This window comes from Triturus cristatus, chromosome 12, assembly GCF_964204655.1.
Source record: "Triturus cristatus chromosome 12, aTriCri1.1, whole genome shotgun sequence".
In the NCBI taxonomy this organism is placed as follows: domain Eukaryota; kingdom Metazoa; phylum Chordata; class Amphibia; order Caudata; family Salamandridae; genus Triturus; species Triturus cristatus.
The window spans coordinates 469,476,383-469,496,296 of record NC_140595.1 but is presented as its reverse complement, the minus strand read 5'-3'; the positions used below and the strand labels follow the sequence as shown (position 1 = coordinate 469,496,296).

The 19,914-nt window shown below is 50.1% G+C and overlaps 1 protein-coding gene and 1 pseudogene across 8 annotated transcripts in view; both read right to left on the bottom strand.

The window, feature by feature from the left end:
* TDRD12 (tudor domain containing 12) overlaps positions 1-19,914 on the bottom strand; it is a 3,486,095-nt gene that overhangs the window by 2,169,928 nt on the left and 1,296,253 nt on the right. The window lies entirely within an intron of this gene.
* On the bottom strand, positions 121-9,339 carry LOC146776119 (uncharacterized; annotated as a pseudogene).

The following is a 19,914-nucleotide window of genomic DNA, read 5'->3' as shown; positions in this document are numbered from 1 at the left end:
TACCCTGACCGAATAATTTGGGTCACCCATTTGTCCGATGTTATGGACTCCCAGGCGTGGATAAAGTGTCGCAGTCTGCCCCCGACTGGAGTGGGATGGTCTGGGGGGAGCGAGGGGAAGTCATTGTGCGGGCGGTGTGGCAGAACGGGTGGTGTTGGTTGTGCCCCTGCCCTTATTGTTGTTGCCCCTGTATCCACCCCTTTGGTAGCCCTTTGAGAAGGTATTTTGAGGAGGGGACTTGTAGGAGGTAGAGGCGCTATCGGTGGAGTAGCCTCTGCCTGTGCTACGAAAGGACGAACGTCGAAAGGAGCGTCTAGGGGTCTGGGATTGTAATGCCCCCATAGACTTTGCTGTGTCCGTGTCCTTTTTCATTTTTTCTAATGCTTCGTCCACCTTTGGCCCAAAGAGGTGTTGTTGGTCAAAGGGGTGATTTAGTATGGATGCCTGGACTTCTGGCTTGAACCCTGAGATCCTGAGCCAGGCGTGGCGGCGGAGCAGGACACTAGTATTTATGGCTCTAGAAGCAGTGTCCGCTGCATCGAGGGCACATTTAATGGAGGTGTTAGTAATGAGCTTTCCCTCCTGTATTAGGTCATGAGCTTTACGTTTGTGTTTCTCCGGGAGGTGCTGCATAAGAGCCTCAACCTCATCGTAGTGTGCTCTGTCATAACGCGCAAGCAGCGCCTGTGTATTCGCAATGCGCCAGATGTTTGCGGCTTGCGAGGCAGTGCGTTTACCAGACGCATCCAAGAGCTTTGATTCCTTATCTGGCGGTGGAGCCTCACCTGAGGACTAGGAGTTGGACCGCTTTCTAGCCGTGGACACAACCAAGGAATCTAAAGGAGCAGGGCCTTTAATGTATGTAGGATCTGTGGGTGCTGCTTTGTACTTTTTTTCTATTCTGGGGTTTAAGACCCTGGCCCTGACAGGGTCTTTGAACACCTCTGCAGCATGTTTGGTAACACCCTTAAGCATGGGCAAAATGGCTGTGGATTTATCCTGGATATCAAATGTATCCAGTAAGAAGTCGTCTTCCACTGGTTCGCTATGTAGTTCCACCCCATGATAGTGTGCTGCTCTCTGCACTAAGTGGTGAAACCCTAGTGAGTCCTCCGGGGGAGATGGCCTGGATGGGTAGAGGTCATCTTGAGGCACATCTGGTATGTCAGGGTTTTGGTAATCCTCCCATGGGTCTGGCGTCCCCGGTGGTGTGGGGTCCATTGGGGCATCTGCTGGATCATAATCAGGATCCCCGTAATCCGGGTCTGGGGACGGGGTTGGGGAGTGATGAGGTAACCTGAGAGGGAGAGGAGGTGGTGGGGAGGGCACTCAGAGGAGTTGTGGCAGAGTCCTTCCGTTTGGGCGGTGGAGGAGGAGCTGGTGTGTCAAGACGTCTTTTTTTTGATAGACAAAATCAATAGCCCAGTCTTTGGATCCTTTGATAAGGTTTTTTGAGAAGGATCAGGTGTAAAAAGGTCCGTTGGCGCCGAATCGTCCGCTGGCGCCGATGTTTTCGGAGCCGAGGACTTGGGTGGTTTCTCTGCACCATGCATTTTTGGAACCTCCGGTTTTTTCGGCGTCGAGGTAGGCTTCGACGCAGGAGCGTCGGTGCCGAGGGATTTATGCTTGTGTTTCGTCGGCACCGTGAGTCCAGGCTTCGGCACCGGTGGCTTCGGAGTCGAGCTGGGCGTCACTTTCTTCGGTGCCGAACGGTGTTTATCGGCACCAGGAGTAGGCTGGCTCGAGCCCGAGCTGCCGTGAGACTTGTGATGCTTCGACACCGGGCCCGAAGGTGGGGTGATAGAAGCTGCATGTTTGGTTTTCCCTAGGCCCGAAGGCAAAGGTGTAACCTGAGTCTCTTTGGATATGGGTGCGGGGGTGGGAGGGGGTAGAGTACTCACGACCATCTGCGCCGGTGTGATGTCCTCCAGGTCGGAGTCGTCGGCCTCGGAAGCGCTGACGATGTCTTCCTCCTGTTCGGTGTGTTGTTGCCCCGAAGCTCCGGTGTCGTCTCCGAAGATGTCCGGTGGAGCCGCGGTCGATGAGTGCGCCATGGTGCGTCGAGCTCTTCGATCCCGGATGGTCTTTTTTGATCGAAAAGACTTGCAGGCGGGGCAGTCTCTGGCCTCGTGTTCTGGAGAGAGTCAAAGGTTACACACCTGATGGAGGTCGGTGTGGGGAAATTTGGACCCACATTTTGGGCACTTTTTGAACGGAGTCCTTTCCATCGGCCGGGACCGGAGTCGAGGAGGGCCCGAAGGCCGGTGCTGATGTGAGGAATCGAGAAAAGTGCCTCTACGAGAGATGAAGAAGATGAAGAAACTCGATGAACAAGGATTTTCCGTCGAGGCTGGAACCGTAAAAGTTCGAAGCCGGAGCACGAAGTATCACATCCGAGCCCGATGGCGGAAAAAAATCTGAGGATGGAGCCGAAGCCCATGCGCAGTACGGACCGAAGGAGGAGTCACCGAACTCGTGACTTCCAAAGACTGTCCAAAGAACAAAAACAAACTGCAAACATCCGGGCCCAACAGATGGCGATCTATGCAAAGTGTACAATCTGCAGCTCATATGCCTCGAACATCTGCTTATAAAAAAAAAAATCTGCTGCTCTAAAAACCTTACAGCGACCTTAAAATTTGCGGTTCAACAACATCCTTACCGAGGCCAACATTGCAGACAGAGCCAGGTTCCAGAGTGGCTAGCTCCCAGCTCCATGAGCTGCCTCCTGTGCACACCTGAACCAGTGTGGGTGACACCTCTCCTGGGATTGGAATGCTCATCGGAATGCTCGAGTGAGAGAGGATTCTTCCCCTCAGTTCCTCACTTAGGTGCTGTGCAATCTGTGGTTTACCAATGTAATTTAGCTGACAATCCTTCTTACCCTTATCAAAATGTTCACGACTGAGAAACTTTGCACTTACTCTGTGAGGGAATGGCCAATCATTCTCCTAAGGTCAGTTCATAGATATCATGGGTTTGCATGTTTTTAAACTGAACACCAATTGCCTCTGATCCATATTTGTTGTATGTCTCACCCCGCTAGCATCCACATAACACTGCCTCACATCAGGCAATTCACCTTTCTAATACTGCCCTGCATTGGGGTCCACCGTGACTGCTGTATTTGTTTTTACTCTTTAAGTGACACCTTTTTTTTATATTGTGAAACACAAGAGTACATAAATCATACAGTTACATCAGGACCATATTAGACATACACATCCCTAAAAGAAGAGTAGCGTAGTACATCAAGTATATCAATGACCAATTACATTGTTTGCATTTTACAGAATCGGGTGGACCACAGCCATGCATTAACCTATTCCCAGGCAGCATTCCCTGGCAACCGTCTTATACCATGATAGTAGCTGTGGGTCAGTCATCCTAGTAAGCACTGCATCAACCAGGAGGCAAACCCATTTCCCTCTAGCATTGCCCTATCATGTAGTAGTTCTGCCACCCGTATGTACTCCATCATAAGGTACAATGTCCCAGTTAATTCCCCCTCTACCTCCCTAGTCTCTTTACCCACAAGTTATGTTTGATACAGGCCCCAATAGTTTTTAGGGTGACTGAGAGGAGGAAGCAGCTCACTGTATAAGTCCAACTGAGTATTGCAGTAGGCCATATCTGTGTGCCATTCAGCCAATGTGGGAACTGGCCCTCTGGCCCAACGCATCGCTATCCGGCGTCTAGCCAGCAATAGCCCAATAGACACCAGGGGTGTCTGGCTGTTTTAACCACCCCCTTGTTAAATCCCAGAAGAGACATCATTGGGTCAGCTTTCAATGGGTAACCAGTAATCCAACTCAACTCTCGGAATACCATTTTCCAGAACTCAGCGACCGCTGTACCATAACATGCCACATGTATAAAATCAGCCACACCCATACTAAATCGCAGGCACTCAGCGAAGTTTCTTAACCCGTATTTGTAAAGTCATTCTGAGGTGTAGTATACTCGATTGACTTATTTAAAACGCAAAAGTCTATGTCTCCAATTAGTGATACAGACTTGGTCACAAAGCAACAATATCCCCAGTCCTCATTGTCTACGGTCTTACCAAAGTCCCCCTGCCATGCACCTGACACCAGGTCTGCACGCCTCCTGCGCTAGAGCATAGACCCTCGTGCCCAGGCCAATGGGAGTGTATGATTGGATCAGTAGCAACAGCGCAGGAAGAGCCGGGGGTTCCTGCATGTCCTCCCACAAGAATTCCCACAGGGCATGATGGACTCCAAAATATTGGAAGCGGGCAATGGGCTTCTGTGCCTGCTCTCTATCCTGGAATGTGTCCCAAACCCCCCACCTCCCTCTCTTGGAATAACACCCCCATCATGGTGACCCCCAGACCACGACTCAGCAGCAACCAATAGCACCAATTCATTCGACATGTGGGGAATATAGTAAAGAGCTGTCTTGCTGCTCCAATAGTTGCCGCCAAGCGTGTATCACAGAATTAAGAGAGTGATATATGCCATGCATTTGACGGTTTGCAGGACAGGGTTTGGGAGAGCGTCCCTTTCAATGTACAGGTGTGGCAGATCCTGTGAACCGTGACACCAGTGGTACGCTGCTGTGCACTGCGCTGCCCTATACAACAACTCTAAGTCAAGAGAAACTAGTCTCCCCCCCCCATGTCGTTCAGCAAAATAAGTACCTTCCACTGCACCCTGGCATGTTTGCCAGGCCACGCCAACTAAAGCAACTGACCCAGTAACTCTGCAAACAATGACTTTGGTAGGAGCATTGGGATATGGTGGAACAGGATAAAAATCTGGGGAGTACCACCATTTTCATAAGCGCTATCCACCCCATTAGAGACAGGGGAAGTTTAATCCAGCGCTCGAAGTCTTCTCCTAGTTTGTGTATTGTTTTGCCGTAGTTATCTCGGAGGTCCTGCACAGGGTCCATGTGGGTGTGTATCCCCAAGTACCAGACAGAGTCATTCATCCAAAGCAGAGGGAACTCCAGAGTTATGGGTGTCATTGCAGGGGTGAGCGGGAAGATTACAGACTTGTCCCAGTTGATCTTGCGGCCTTCAAGAGAGTAACTATTAAAGCTTTTCGCAATGAGTGAAGCATCTTACCAGACCCTACCATCTCCTCAAAGTGTGACCAAATGCGGGATGAGGTCTTAATAGGCCTTATAAAAGGCCACCATTAAGCCGTCCGTGCATGGTACTTTACCAGACGGCATACTAGAGAGGGCAGCGTGTACATCCACAGGGGGCAGTGGAGTCATTAGGTGCTCCCTGTACTCCACTGCGAGCATTGTCATGGTGTTAGAAATGGGATTTCTGGTTGGCTGAGGCTTGCGCCAAAGCCAGGCAGAAACCACCACTCTAGTCAGGGCTGGGGAGTTACACGCCAAAGATAACCCCTGCTCACCTCCTTGGTAGCTTGGCACGAGCAGTCAGGCTTATCCCGGAGGCGATGTGTAAAGCGTTTACGCGCGCACCCAGCAACAACACCCAAGGCCCACCACAAAAGAAACTCCACACAAGGTATTATATAAAAATAGCCTTTGTATTACCAAAACACATTAGATAAAAACAACACTTTACAATGTGCCAACAGGCACGGGCAGAGTTTACAAGGGATTATATGTACAGGGGACAGGGCCACATGGACCACTGTCAGGAATTAGCACTTTGTAGAAATTAGCACTTAGAACATAGGAATAATGCTTTAGAACATAGCACATACAATCACTGTAGCACTAAATAACATATGTAGCACACGACCAGTAACTACTGGTAACAGGTAAGTACCACCTACGCAACCCTAACCACCTTAGGAAAATATTGCGCAGCGAACCAGGACCTCACTAGCACCACCTGTACTAGGAGAAAAGCAACCACCTAAGTATCACAATACCTGTAGGGGTAAACGCACATTACACATGATGCATCACAACACATTCAGAGGTGTAAACACAAGGCACATGACGCATAAAAACACATTCAGAGGTGCAGGTTTAGGAACAATAGCGCAAAACTCACATTAGCCACCACCTGTGGCAGTCCCTAGGCCAACTGGCCTTGTCGGGGCTAGGACGCCCTGTGTCCCAATGTCAAAGCGTGGAGGGGCCCAACCTAAACGCTGCAGCTGCCCACTAAGTGCTGGGCAGCTGGAAAAATGAGCGTGGGCACCACTGTGCCTTTGAACACAAATAGGCAGCACTCACGTGGAGCCTCCCTGGGCTCTACTCCCACGGAATGCCCCCTAGAGCCTTCGTGGCTCCAGAACCATGTGCCCGCAACGTTGGAGTCCCTCTGGACTCGTAGCAATGTTGCCCCCAAAACGTTGGAGCGCACCAGCGCTCGAAGAAAACAATGCGGACGTTGGAGCCTCACTCGGCTCTTAACAAATATCGGGGCCAACGTTGGAGCGGCGCTCTGCCTTCCGGGGCCGCTCTTATCCGTAACCCAAATGACCCTTTGGTGGAGCGCCTCTAGCGCTCTTTGATCCTAAGGCCTCTGGTGGGGGCGAAGGGGGCGTTCTCCTTGGTGTGCCCCCGTCGGAGCGGCCCGCAACTGCGGCGCCGCTGCGGAGGACAGGGATCAGAGACCACAACCCCCTCGGAGTCCCGCTTACCTGGGGCTCTGCTCCGGGGTGCTGGGCAGCTGTGCGGGAGCTTCCTCCTGTCCTCGGGGAAGCGCGGGGTAGGCTCCCGTCCGCTTCCTTTAGTGATGCCCTCACTTCACCCAGAGGGGGGGCTCGAAGTGGAGTCCTCGTCACCGGGGCTCTCCCTCGCTTCCGGGGGCCCCGCGGGTGCAGGCGCTGGCTTCTTCCTCCAGCCCAGGAACACGGGGTGGGCTCCCGTCGACTTCGTGGTGTGAGACGAGGCCCCGCCAACGTCACCACAAGACTTACCTGACTTCCTGTTTGTCCCGGCCCGGGCTGCAGCGGTGATTTTTGATTTTGACAATAAGAGGGGTAGGCTCTCTCGTTATAGGAGATAAACGGCGGGGTGGGCACCCGCCGTGATATACCACAAATAAGCGGGGTGGGCACCCGCCAACGGCAAAGATGGGGCAAACGCCGGGTGGGCACCGGCTTGCAGCAATAAGGCGCTCCTGAGCGCTAAAGGCAAATCAAAGCGCTTCCAGGCGCTTAGGGACACAAATAAAGCGCTCCCAGCGCTTTAGGGGAGAATTACCACAAAGTCCAACAAAGTTCTCCCCTGCATGCAGACAGGCAGGGGTGGGGGGGGCAAGGCTGGACCCAGAGCCAGCTCACTGGGCCTCCAGGCAGGGAGGTAGTCCAAGTGGCGGTCCTCTGGTCCAGCAGCAGCAGCCGCCCCCCTCAGGTAGGATCCTGGAAGAGAACCCCTTGTAAGGGGACACAGCCCCTTCTTATACTGTAAAACCCTTTGTTCTTAGTTCAGGGTGAGGGGAAAAACCAGTCACAGCTGGTTGAGGAGCACCCTTGATGTGCTCAGCCCCTCACTCTATTCACTGGCAGGGCTAGGGTCATCAGTCGCAGCACAGGGGGCGGAGCCAGCATTGTGTGGGGAAAGCCCTGCCCTATTCAGGTCCAAGGTGCACTCCTCCCCATCCATCAGCATGCTAATCTCACACTCACCACTGGGGTAGACCCACCCAGACTCCTGGAGCCAGGCTCACCAGCCAGCTCCAGCCAATCACACGCCAGACACATTTTACACTAATATGCCAACTCCTAGAAGTGGCACTTCCGCACATGACATAATCACGCATTATACATCATTGCGAAGCATTCGATCACACGAGTCCGCACATACCAAACTCGAGCCTGCACACCCCACGCATAAGGAACTACCAGGGACACATACATTCCCCATGCATTCCTATGGGAGGGCAGGCCTAACTCACCACATGCACTCAAGAGTGCGCACGCACTTTACCCTGGGACACAGGGAAAGTGCGCAGAAACCAAAAATCACTACCACCAGGTCACCAGTAAAAGCAAAAAGTTCAGGGGTGAACCTGCCAGAAGGGCCAAGTCCAACACATGGCAATGTGCTCTAGGTAATCCTTAATAGCCTCTTCATCAGGCGTGAACCACGTGCGATATAGGTCAGTATAGTATCTGCTGCACCTGTTCGCGATGCGGGCCATGTCGCTAAGCAATTGTTCCTCTTCATCTTGAATGCCTATGATCACCTAATTTTCCTTTCTGAGGCATGCTACCATCAGCAGAGAGGCTCCCGGATGCTCCCCCTCTCCATACGTTTTTACACCAGCATATTTACCCAGGTGTTGGACCTCGTCATTATCTGCATCATGATATTCTTCCATTACACTTAATTTCCACTTATATGCTGGGATCACCTTCCCATCGGTGCCTAGTTTCCAAGTCCGCTATCCCCTTCTCCAAACGTGACAATCTGCCCCTTAATGATCTAAGGACCCAAACATGTTTAGTGAGTGCAATACCTCTTAAATAGACTTTAAAGATTTCCCAAACTGGCGAAGTTGTTGACTGACCCACATTGATGGCAAAGAACTTCTCTGTAGCTTGCGCTAGTTCGGACTTAAAAACCAGGTTCAACAGGAAGTAGAGGGGGAAACGCTAGGTAAAAGTAGAAATCACTGGGGAGCAAAGATCCAGGTCTAGTATCACAGACTAGTGGTCAGAGTAGGTGCAAGGAAGGGGCACACACTCGGGGCACTAAAGTTCTAGATATCATCCAGTAGTCTATGCAGGCGTGGGCAACGACTAGCCCACCCCAACACATCTTCATGCCCTACGATACCAGAGCCGGTGCCAAACAATAAGAAATACCAGACCAACAGTTCGAGGGAGCGCTGACAATATGCAGCCATGTCCCTATACATTTCCCAAAATAGCGAAGGTCTTTTGCATTGCAATTGGAACAGTCTTACCAGTCTCAAATACTGGAACGGTGCGGTGAGACATGACTGGCAGCAGCCTCCAGCTGTGACTAATAAAGACCGGAGTAACGGAGGATCTTAATGTTCGGTGGATCACATCCCGGTAGCCGCCGGGTCAAGGTCTGATAAATGAAGTGTCCTGCATCTCTGCTACCTTGAGCTTCCTCATAGTTCCAGGGCTCAATGATTGAACTTACTGCTTCGTCCACATACTCGTCCTGCCCGAAGATGCACGTAGATAGTTTATTACAGGCCCCCCCTTTCTGCTTGAGAAAATAGAACACCTGCTGCGGGTCAGTGAAGTAGTGCACCTTCCCCTCAGATATAACATGCAATTTCGCCAGGTACAGCATGCTATATTTAACCTGAAGATCACAAAGTTTCCTTTTGGCAGAGACAAATAGCCGACGTGCCTCTTGTACTTGTGAGAAGTCCGGGTAGAAGGACAAGCCCATGCCTTCATATGGCAGGGTTTGTAGGTCACGCACCTTGCATAGTGCGGCATCCCTATCTCTGTAATTTACGAGGCTTGCTATGATTCGATGGGGACTCGCCTCCAGTAAAGGTTTGGGCGTGAGAGAACGGTGGGCATGATCCACCACAAAGATTTCAGAGAAGGTGTCCCTTCCCAGCACAGTAGTCGTTCCATGAATTGCTCCATGTTTTCTATGTTGGTTGCTTCAGCAACTCCCACAATACATATGTTGTTCCTGCATGAGCGCGCCTCCAAATCCTCCGCCTGTAGAGAGTGCAAAACCTTTTCCATCTTTTTGTGCGCCATTGACTCTGCTGTTACTACATCTTTGGCATCAGACACCCTTCTCCACTGTGTCGCGTATCTCCGTATGCTTGTCCAGCCGTTCCGTCATTCGACCCATTTGAAATGAGAGGGCATCTATGTTCCCGTCTATCTTAGTCAAGTTGCGCTGCCTAACCGCAAGGATCTGTTTCAATTCGGAGTTCATGGGAGGGTCATTGATCTCCAACCCTGATTCCGCAGAGGTCATCTCTGCTTAGGGCGACCTGGGGGTCTTACGTGATTCAAATTGGAGCTTGGGCTAAGTCTTATCTGTCTTACCCATCATGGAATTGTCCAGTGGCCCATTCCTTTTGATGACAGGTATGCGTTGTAGCAATCAGCCGTGGTTTGGGTAGTTGAGGGACTCCACAGGGCTTGACACAATCTGCGCTGTGGCGTATTGTAAATAGATGCTGTTTACATACACACGCCCCCATCAGCCTCAAAACCTGCGTTGTGGCGTATTGTATATCAATGCCGTTTACACACACACTTCTATCAGCCGTCCTTTCAGGGTCAATCACCAAATCACTCTCGATATAGCGCCACTCAATCAGACCACCTGTTCCTGTTGGTAGTGACCATAAGCAGCAGGGCAGCTCACTAGGTTGCTTTCCCCGCGTCTCGAGAGCAGAGGCAGCCCCCCTGGCACCTGTACTATTGAAATCATTGGCAATCACTAAGGGGGTCCCAGGCCTCCGCTCCCCGCAATCCACAATCCCAGCAGACTAAGAGGCCGGGGTGCGGCAGTGAGTAGGGCGACAGAGGGGGCTCTCTGCTGAAACAGCTCCTGAATTCTTCCGACCACCAGCACCTGGACACAGTGTCTCTGCTTCCAGGGTCCCCTAGGCCCGTCCTGCCAGTCGCTACAGTGAGAAGTTTGTTCCAGACAGCAAAAGGATGAACTGTTCTCGGCTTGCAATGCGCATGACCAACACTCATCAGTCCAGGCACCGGTCACTCTAGCCCTGTCTCTCACGTACTCACATGCGCCTTGCCTCTGACAATGCCGTTCCTCCCAGTTCTCGGATATGGACGCAAATACGCCCTGCAGGTACCGCCCCCGGGTCCTTGTCTCTACTTTCACAGATGTCTCAGCAGGCCACGGCCCGCTCATGTTTTTCCTAAACTGGGCCTCTGCAAGTGTCGCAAATAAAGCCAACTCACCATGGATCAACTAAAGCCCCAAAAATCTCTGGATTGTTCGTCCATGAGGACGGGACTCTCTCCCATTAATCTCAGCAGTTTGGTTAACTTCTCAGCTTGTGGCTGTGTAGTGCGTAGATTGGGTGCAATGGGGCCTTGCCACTAGGCCTGATTTGCGGTACAAAAGGGGGTGGTAATGGACGGAGCATCAGAACCAATCAAACACTCACACCCAGTCAACAGATCTGGGTTTGATCCATCACCGTTCTTTAGCCCACTCTGCCACCCCAGTTCAGACATGGCCATATGCAAATCAGTCTGACCCTGTGCCTCATGGGAACAGTCCAGCCCGAATTGCCAAGTCATGCCTTCCCTGGACCGGAAACAAGCTTCCTTGTACCGCTTTGTTCGCCATAAGTTGGCAGGGTATGCTCAGACGTGAGTCCCTTGCTCACTTTGCCACTGGATTCAAGCAAGCCTGGCTGAAGACGGCTGAAATGCCAGAAACCGGTCCTAGGAAGCTTGTTTCCGGTCCAGGGAAGGCATGGCTTGGCAGTTCGGGCTGGACTGTTCCCATGAGGCACAGGGTCAGACTGATTTGCATATGGCCATGTCTGAACTGGGGTGGCAGAGTGGGCTAAAGAACGGTGATGGATAAAACCCAGATCTGTTGACTGGGTGCGAGTGTTTGATTGGTTCTGATGCTCCGTCCATCACCACCCCCTTTTGTACCGCTTTGTTCGCCATAAGTTGGCAGGGTATGCTCAGACGTGAGTCCCTTGCTCACTTTGCCACTGGATTCAAGCAAGCCTGGCTGAAGACGGCTGAAATGCCAGAAACCGGTCCTAGGAAGCTTGTTTCCGGTCCAGGGAAGGCATGGCTTGGCAGTTCGGGCTGGACTGTTCCCATGAGGCACAGGGTCAGACTGATTTGCATATGGCCATGTCTGAACTGGGGTGGCAGAGTGGGCTAAAGAATGGTGATGGATAAAAACCCAGATCTGTTGACTGGGTGTGAGTGTTTGATTGGTTCTGATGCTCCGTCCATCACCACCCCCTTTTGTACCGCTTTGTTCGCCATAAGTTGGCAGGGTATGCTCAGACGTGAGTCCCTTGCTCACTTTGCCACTGGATTCAAGCAAGCCTGGCTGAAGACGGCTGAAATGCCAGAAACCGGTCCTAGGAAGCTTGTTTCCGGTCCAGGGAAGGCATGGCTTGGCAGTTCGGGCTGGACTGTTCCCATGAGGCACAGGGTCAGACTGATTTGCATATGGCCATGTCTGAACTGGGGTGGCAGAGTGGGCTAAAGAACGGTGATGGATAAAACCCAGATCTGTTGACTGGGTGCGAGTGTTTGATTGGTTCTGATGCTCCGTCCATCACCACCCCCTTTTGTACCGCTTTGTTCGCCATAAGTTGGCAGGGTATGCTCAGACGTGAGTCCCTTGCTCACTTTGCCACTGGATTCAAGCAAGCCTGGCTGAAGACGGCTGAAATGCCAGAAACCGGTCCTAGGAAGCTTGTTTCCGGTCCAGGGAAGGCATGGCTTGGCAGTTCGGGCTGGACTGTTCCCATGAGGCACAGGGTCAGACTGATTTGCATATGGCCATGTCTGAACTGGGGTGGCAGAGTGGGCTAAAGAATGGTGATGGATAAAAACCCAGATCTGTTGACTGGGTGTGAGTGTTTGATTGGTTCTGATGCTCCGTCCATCACCACCCCCTTTTGTACCGCTTTGTTCGCCATAAGTTGGCAGGGTATGCTCAGACGTGAGTCCCTTGCTCACTTTGCCACTGGATTCAAGCAAGCCTGGCTGAAGACGGCTGAAATGCCAGAAACCGGTCCTAGGAAGCTTGTTTCCGGTCCAGGGAAGGCATGGCTTGGCAGTTCGGGCTGGACTGTTCCCATGAGGCACAGGGTCAGACTGATTTGCATATGGCCATGTCTGAACTGGGGTGGCAGAGTGGGCTAAAGAACGGTGATGGATAAAACCCAGATCTGTTGACTGGGTGCGAGTGTTTGATTGGTTCTGATGCTCCGTCCATCACCACCCCCTTTTGTACCGCTTTGTTCGCCATAAGTTGGCAGGGTATGCTCAGACGTGAGTCCCTTGCTCACTTTGCCACTGGATTCAAGCAAGCCTGGCTGAAGACGGCTGAAATGCCAGAAACCGGTCCTAGGAAGCTTGTTTCCGGTCCAGGGAAGGCATGGCTTGGCAGTTCGGGCTGGACTGTTCCCATGAGGCACAGGGTCAGACTGATTTGCATATGGCCATGTCTGAACTGGGGTGGCAGAGTGGGCTAAAGAACGGTGATGGATAAAACCCAGATCTGTTGACTGGGTGTGAGTGTTTGATTGGTTCTGATGCTCCGTCCATCACCACCCCCTTTTGTACCACTAGGCCTGATTTGAGCCATCCATCTCCCTGCAGATCTTCTCTTTGCAGTGGTCAACTCGGGAGTGCGGCAGCAATGGGAACCACGCTTTGGGTAGTTTATTGTGCAGCGGGCTCCAGGATAATGCTGGATGGGTAGCCGAATTGCTGGAGCTTCACTTGGATGCGGCCACGGTTGGAGCCAGGCAAGCTCCGCCCCCCCCCCACAGACACCTATGAGCATGCCTATTACCAGTGCCTGCGTCACTAGATACGGACCATCAGCTTGTGCAATTTTAATCTGTTCTTCCCTTAATTCTTCCTCTTTTTGCTTTTTCTCTTCCCCTACTCCTTTGCTTTCAGCAGGCATTCTTCACAGGCATCAATTGTTATGTACTGATGATGATCCCATTATCTTGTTAAAGGATCGAAATGTCTACTTCAGCACCTGGACACTAAACTATATATTTTTTGTTATTAATATGTGCTATGGTGCTACTATGTGAGTTCTTTGGCCTAATGACTAAATTATATCCTGGCAATTATGCACAATTCCAGAGTATGGTAACTCAATTTTTTGTTGTAAACTGTCCAGCTTGTATGTCTCTGTATTTTTCCAAATAACTCATAATATCCATTTGGATATATGAGCATAGACATCATTGCATTCCTGTGTTAATTGCAGTTATAATTCTATGTTGTGAGGGACCGCTGTTCTATTATAAATATTCGCACTCAAGGCACCGTCCACATTGATTGAGTTCCCTTGTTTTTGCAAAATATATATCTGCAGGGCAGAGGCACAGATTCAGAGTGTGCCCTGGAGTAACGAGGGGTTAATAATGGACGTCCACTGTGACCGGAGAGGAGTCAAGCCGAAAAGAATGCTTGACTGGCATCTGAGGGGATGTGGTGGGAGGCAGAGACTCTCACCTCTTTCCTCCTCCTCCATCTCAGGTTGGATGGGAGCCTTAATCAAATTACGGTTTGAAGTCAGTAGCACCTCAAGTGAGGTGCTGGGAGACCAAAATGATAAGAAGAGAGAGGAAGATACAGGAAGCAATTTTGGTTCCGAGACAGAGTTGAATTCTTTACTAACCCCACATCAAGTAATAGAACAAGAGGCTCTTAACAAAGTTGTCAGAATACTGTAAGGGACCGGAGGAGCACAAGTGTCACAGCACCCAGTTATTTGCCCCACCTGTCATCTCCACAACTTTTGGTTACCCCCTGTGTACGTTAGCTTTTTAACTCTTATGCAGATAGCATTTGATTCAGCTCACTCGAAAGCAGTAAAGACAGGGCACAAGAAGCCCCAAATAGGGTGAGTGCAACTGATTATTTCTGTTACTTTTTTTTTGTTGTCAAACTTCTGTTTATTGGCATTTATCACATACTTTGTTACAAAACATCAATAGAAACATGTGGCTAAAGCATAGCGGTGTTCTTCATACTACGGGTAGACAAGTATATAGCACGAGCCTAGGCCATCTCGATAGGATACCTATAGTAACGGATACGGATTCACATATTGAACAGGCTAGGTATGTTTCATGTAGTATAGTAAGTAAACAAGCAACCCGCATTTCTTTTGTGACAGGGTGCAACTCAATTCCTAACAACTGGTAGGGTACCCCGAAACGTTAAGTAAAAGAGAAAGAAAGAACCCCCCCCACAAACAGTGTAAATGTGGCGGCGACTGAATGCAATGTCGTCTATGATCTAGTCGTGTGAAGATAGTTTAAAACTGGAAAATGTGCATGTCCCTGATTGTAGGTGGGCATACTGCCAGAGGTAAGACCCGTAAGAGAAAGGCAACCAATGGGCACCATTTATATTCAAAACTTTTATAATCATCCTAGAAAATTTCTGTAATTGTTCAAGACGGAGTATCCTTCAGAGTCTGGAGTGCCACAATGATAGGGAGGGAGTTGACTTTTTCTTTCATGCTGCCACGATCGTCACCTTCGCGGCCCCCATAATGGTTTTGTCTGCTTTAGTTTGATGTTCAAGCAATGGGTCTCGGAGGTCTAGAAGAACTCCCTCTATGTTGGTCGGTACAGGATAGCCCAGCATGCTTTCGATTTGTGCAAGGATTTCCTCCCAGAAAGGCCGGATTGAGGGGCAGTCCCACCAAATATGCCGGAAGTCGCCCAATTGCCCACAGCCCCTCCAGCAGTTATCGGAAGTATTCTGAAAGATTCGTTTACGTTTAGTGGGATACAGATACCATTCCATTAATGTCTTTAAATGGGCTTCTCGGAGTTCCAAGGAATGATTGAATTTCGTAATATCCGACCACAATCCAGCCCATTCTCTGTCTAGTATGTCTCTTTGTATCACCCCGTCCCACATTGACAGGTACTTAGGTTGTGGAGAGTGTGGGGATTAGAGCAAGAGATTATATAGGAAAGAAATCACTCCTTTCATAGAGCCCACCTTTAGCACAAAAGTTTCAAAACTCGTTTTCTCCCTAGTGGCCGCGTCTCGAATGTGAGGGGTAAGGGCCCAATGCTTGAGCTGTAAGTAGTGGAAGTGTTAGTTAGGCTCTAAATGAAACTCCTGTCTGAAATTTTTAAAGGTAAGAATGTCATGGTTGTAAAATAAATAGGATAGAGCTAGACACCCACCGACCTCCCATGCAGTAAAGGGTCCCTCTTGACGGGCCGGGGGGGAATGCTGGATTGAAGTGTATAGGCGTGTAGGGTGAAGGAAATGTGGTCCACTGTTCGTTCTCAGAGAGAGCGAGTCCCACGCCTTCAGGACGGTACGTGTGGGTGTGCCGATATACGCGTTTAGCGGTCTATCCCTCTTGGGTTTCCAGATCAGACTGCAGATCGACTGTCCGCAATGGCTCGGTCCATGTGGAGCCAGTGTTTCTCGGATTCCCGCTTCAACCACTCTGCTACTATCCGTAATTGCGCAGCTTTATAGTAAAGGCCGAAGTCTGACAATCCTACCCTTCCCTCCGCCCTAGAGCGCCTCATGGTTGGTAGAGACTATCTCGCCCTTCCCCCTTGCCAGATAAATTGAATAATCAAGGATCTAAGCTTAGGAAGAAATTCTTTCTCCAGTTCAATAGGCAATGCCTGAAAAAGATATAACAGTTTGGGGAGTATTGTCATTTTCACCGCATGAATGCGGCCGAGCCATTAAATGAAGAGAGGCTTCCAGCGTTTTAGATCATTTTGGAGTTGAAGGACGGAAAGTTAGCTTTATAAAGCCCTTCCACGCATGGTGTCAGCTGGATTCCCAGGTATTGCAGGGAATGAGTGGCCCACTGGAGTGGAGAATGTGCCTGTACGTTACTAGCCAACTCGGTCGGGAATGTGAGATTAACTATGTATGATTTTTTCAGGTTAACTTTAAAACCCGCTACAGTTTTGAAGCGAGTTAACTCGGATTGTACTGTTGGGAGACAAAGAGCTGGTTCTCCAAGAAACAAGAGCACATCATCAGCATAGAGTGAAATTTTATGGGTATCTGTCAAAAAGGGTATATCCTTGATCGCCGGATTCTCCCGAATAGACATTGCCAATGGCTCGATGCTAAGGGAAAACAATAGGGGTGACAAAGGGCACCCCTGTCTTGTTCCCCTCGTAAGGGAAAAAGGAGCAGAGTCGGGTGTTATCATGGGTCTGCCGGCCTTTTATTAAGCCTGATTGATCAGGGTAGATCAGGTCTGGCATCAGGTAATTCAGCCTTGCAGCCAAGATGGCGGAGTAGAGCTTTGCATCCAAATTTAAAAGGACGATGGGGCAGTAGGAGGGGCACAACTGGACATCTTTCCCAGGTTTAGGGATAACCGTTCTCACTGCTTCGGCCATCGAGGGGGGTCACATCAACATCGTTCGCCATTGTATTAAAAAGACGTCGGCGGTGCGGGATGAGGTTTGGAGCAAAATACTTATAAAAATGGGCAGTTAGGCCATCTGAGTGACTTTATAACTGCGCCCATTTCTTCCGGTGTTATGGGGACCGCAAGTGTGTCGTTCCAGCCCTGGGAGACCTGAGGGAAGTGTTGTGCCTGAAGGTCTATGTCACGTGTTTCCCCGGTCTATAGGGCCTTATAAAAAGCTCCAAAAACATCAGCCTTTCCTATGTCTGCCTGCCTTCCTTATCTCGTATGTCACCAATGTAGTCCCTTTCACGTTTCTCTAAGCTGTCTTGCGAGGTGCCTGCCAATTTTGTTACCCTGGGATTGGCAGAGGTGGTGTAGTTTCAGAAATGTGTATTCTGCCCTATTATTATAGATTGCCTTAAGTTTCCCCCTTAGTGCTGTAAGAGTGCATAAGGATCCCCTAGTGGGGTTGGTCTTGTGATCTTTTTCGGCTATTTCTAATGCTGCCTCCAGGTTTCCCCTCTCCTTAGACATTTGTTTGTTTAGGGTCGAGTTTAGTTCTATGCACTTCCCACGTATAACCGCTGTAAAAGCATCTCAATTATTGATCACTGAGGTGTCTTCAGGTGTGTTTAAACGGGAAAAAACGTTACAGCCTCTCGGAGTTCAGAACGTAGTACTATGTCTCTCGTGAGGGAGACCGGAAAATACCACTTGGGTGTTGTGGACCCTGCTCCAATCCTGGTCAGGCAGATCGAGATGGGACAATGATCCAAAATGGCAAGGGGGAAGATCTTGGCCTCTCGAAGCAAGCCTAGTAGGTTCTGACTGAGGAATGTGTAATCAAGTCGTGAGTAGGTATGGTGTACATGTGAATAAAAGGTATAATCTCTGGTCTGAGGGTATAATGTACGCCAGGCATCTCTAAGGCCCAGGTCATGAACCTTCTGTTTGAGATCCGCGGAAAATAAGCTCTTTCCTGTTCTGTGTGATTGGGAGCTATCAAGATCAGATTGCCAAGCGAGATTAAAATCCCCTAACAGGATTATTGGGCCTTCCGCAAACCCACTTATTTCATCTAGTAATATAGGTATGAAGGCTGCCTGGCCTATATTAGGTGCATATGTTGCAATAAATGTGCATAATCTACCCCTCAGGGCGCCCTTGACCATAATAATCCTACCCTCCTTATCTGTCTGGACCACCGCCGGCTCGAATTTTGTTGAGTTGTAAAATAGGAGTGCGACACGTCAGTGCCTAGTGAGTGCAGAGGATCTGTATATAAGAGGGTATTGTTTGTGTCGAAGTCTTGATTCCTCAGCTCTTTGGAGATGGGTTTCCTGGAGAGCCATTATGTCAAAGTGGTGATCTAAGAGAGATTTCCAGACTTTGTCGCTTTTGGGGTGAATTAAGACCTTTAATGTTCCACGATCCTATACAGAGTATAATTTTCCCTTTGGTGCCTCCTCCCCAGTGTTCTTATTCCCCACCTCTGAAGTCTTGTCCCCGTCTCAAGCAACCGTTATCTGAGAACCAGTCTGTCTCACCTTGTGTGATATGCACTCCCTGACTAGATTATGTCTGTAATTAGGATTCCAGAAAAGCCACCACCATGTCCATAACCCTCCCCCTCCCAACAGGAAGAAACAGAAAAAAGAAATACACCCCAACATTACCAACAGCAACGTGTGTCAAAGTGCTAGTTAATCTTAGACAGCGGGCAGGGCTACCCGCCTGGGCGTGTTGGTGGATGGCGAAACCAGAAATCCCATCAGCACCCATCCCAAGTGTTCAAAAAGAAAAGCAATCGCCGGCATAGTAAGACCACCAATGCATGACTAAGTCCTTTCGTTCGGGTCCCTGGTGGGTCCGGAATCCGTAGATCATGGGAGGCCTTCTCCGACACATGTCTGTCATTGTAAACATTATGTGATCCCATACGATATGTGTCTATATCCCAAAGGTTCTCAGACAGGTCGTCACTTGTGACCCCCTCTCGGGCTCATAGACCAGCGAGCTGCATTCCTGGTGTCTCGGTCCGCCTCTTTAGAGTGTCCCAGCGTAGTCTCGGTATCAAGAGGTGGAAGGCCTAACAGTCGCAAACCTTCCTTTAGATCGGTGACGTGTCGCTGCTTGATTTGTATTCGAAACTCAAGCCGAAGGGATTGGTCAGTCGGTATCGGACGTGATCCTCGTGGAGTTTCGTTCCGAGGGGTCTGAACTGCTGCCTCCTCGCCAGGGTAGTGGGTGCCAGGTAATGGTAGATATGGCACGTGTGACCCCGGAAGGAGATTTTGCTTTTCTTCCGGGTTGCCTGGAGGACCGCTTCTTTCACTTTATAAGAATGGAATTTGGCAAGAACATCCCGTGTTCGCCTCCTATCTCCAGTGACTGGGCCCCCTACCCGGAGGGCCCGCTCCAACTTGATCTTAAGTACTTACGGGCTCATGATCTCTGCAAACAAACCCTCAAGGAAGGCCTCAAGATCCGACCTTTCAGCTTCCTCCTCCAGGTCTCGGATCCGTATGTTGGCTCTCCGAGCCCTGTTTTCCAAATCCTCAGTTTTTAGTTGTGTCTGGTGAAGTTGGTTTTGAAGATCTCTTAGCTGACTGTGTGCCTCAGAAGTTTTCTTCTCCACATCCTGAGTCTGCGATTCCAAATCCAGGACTCTTGCTCCCACTGAGTCGATATCTTGTTGGATTGTAGCTAGTCGGCCGTTTAAGTCAGATTTCAGTTGTTCAATGGAAGCTTTTATGTCTTGACTGAGGTCTGAGCGTAGCTCCATTTTAAAGTCTCGGAGAGACGCCATCAGGTCTTCTTTCGTGAGGGCTATGACAGATAAGGAGTCGTCACTTTCTAACTGTGGACGTT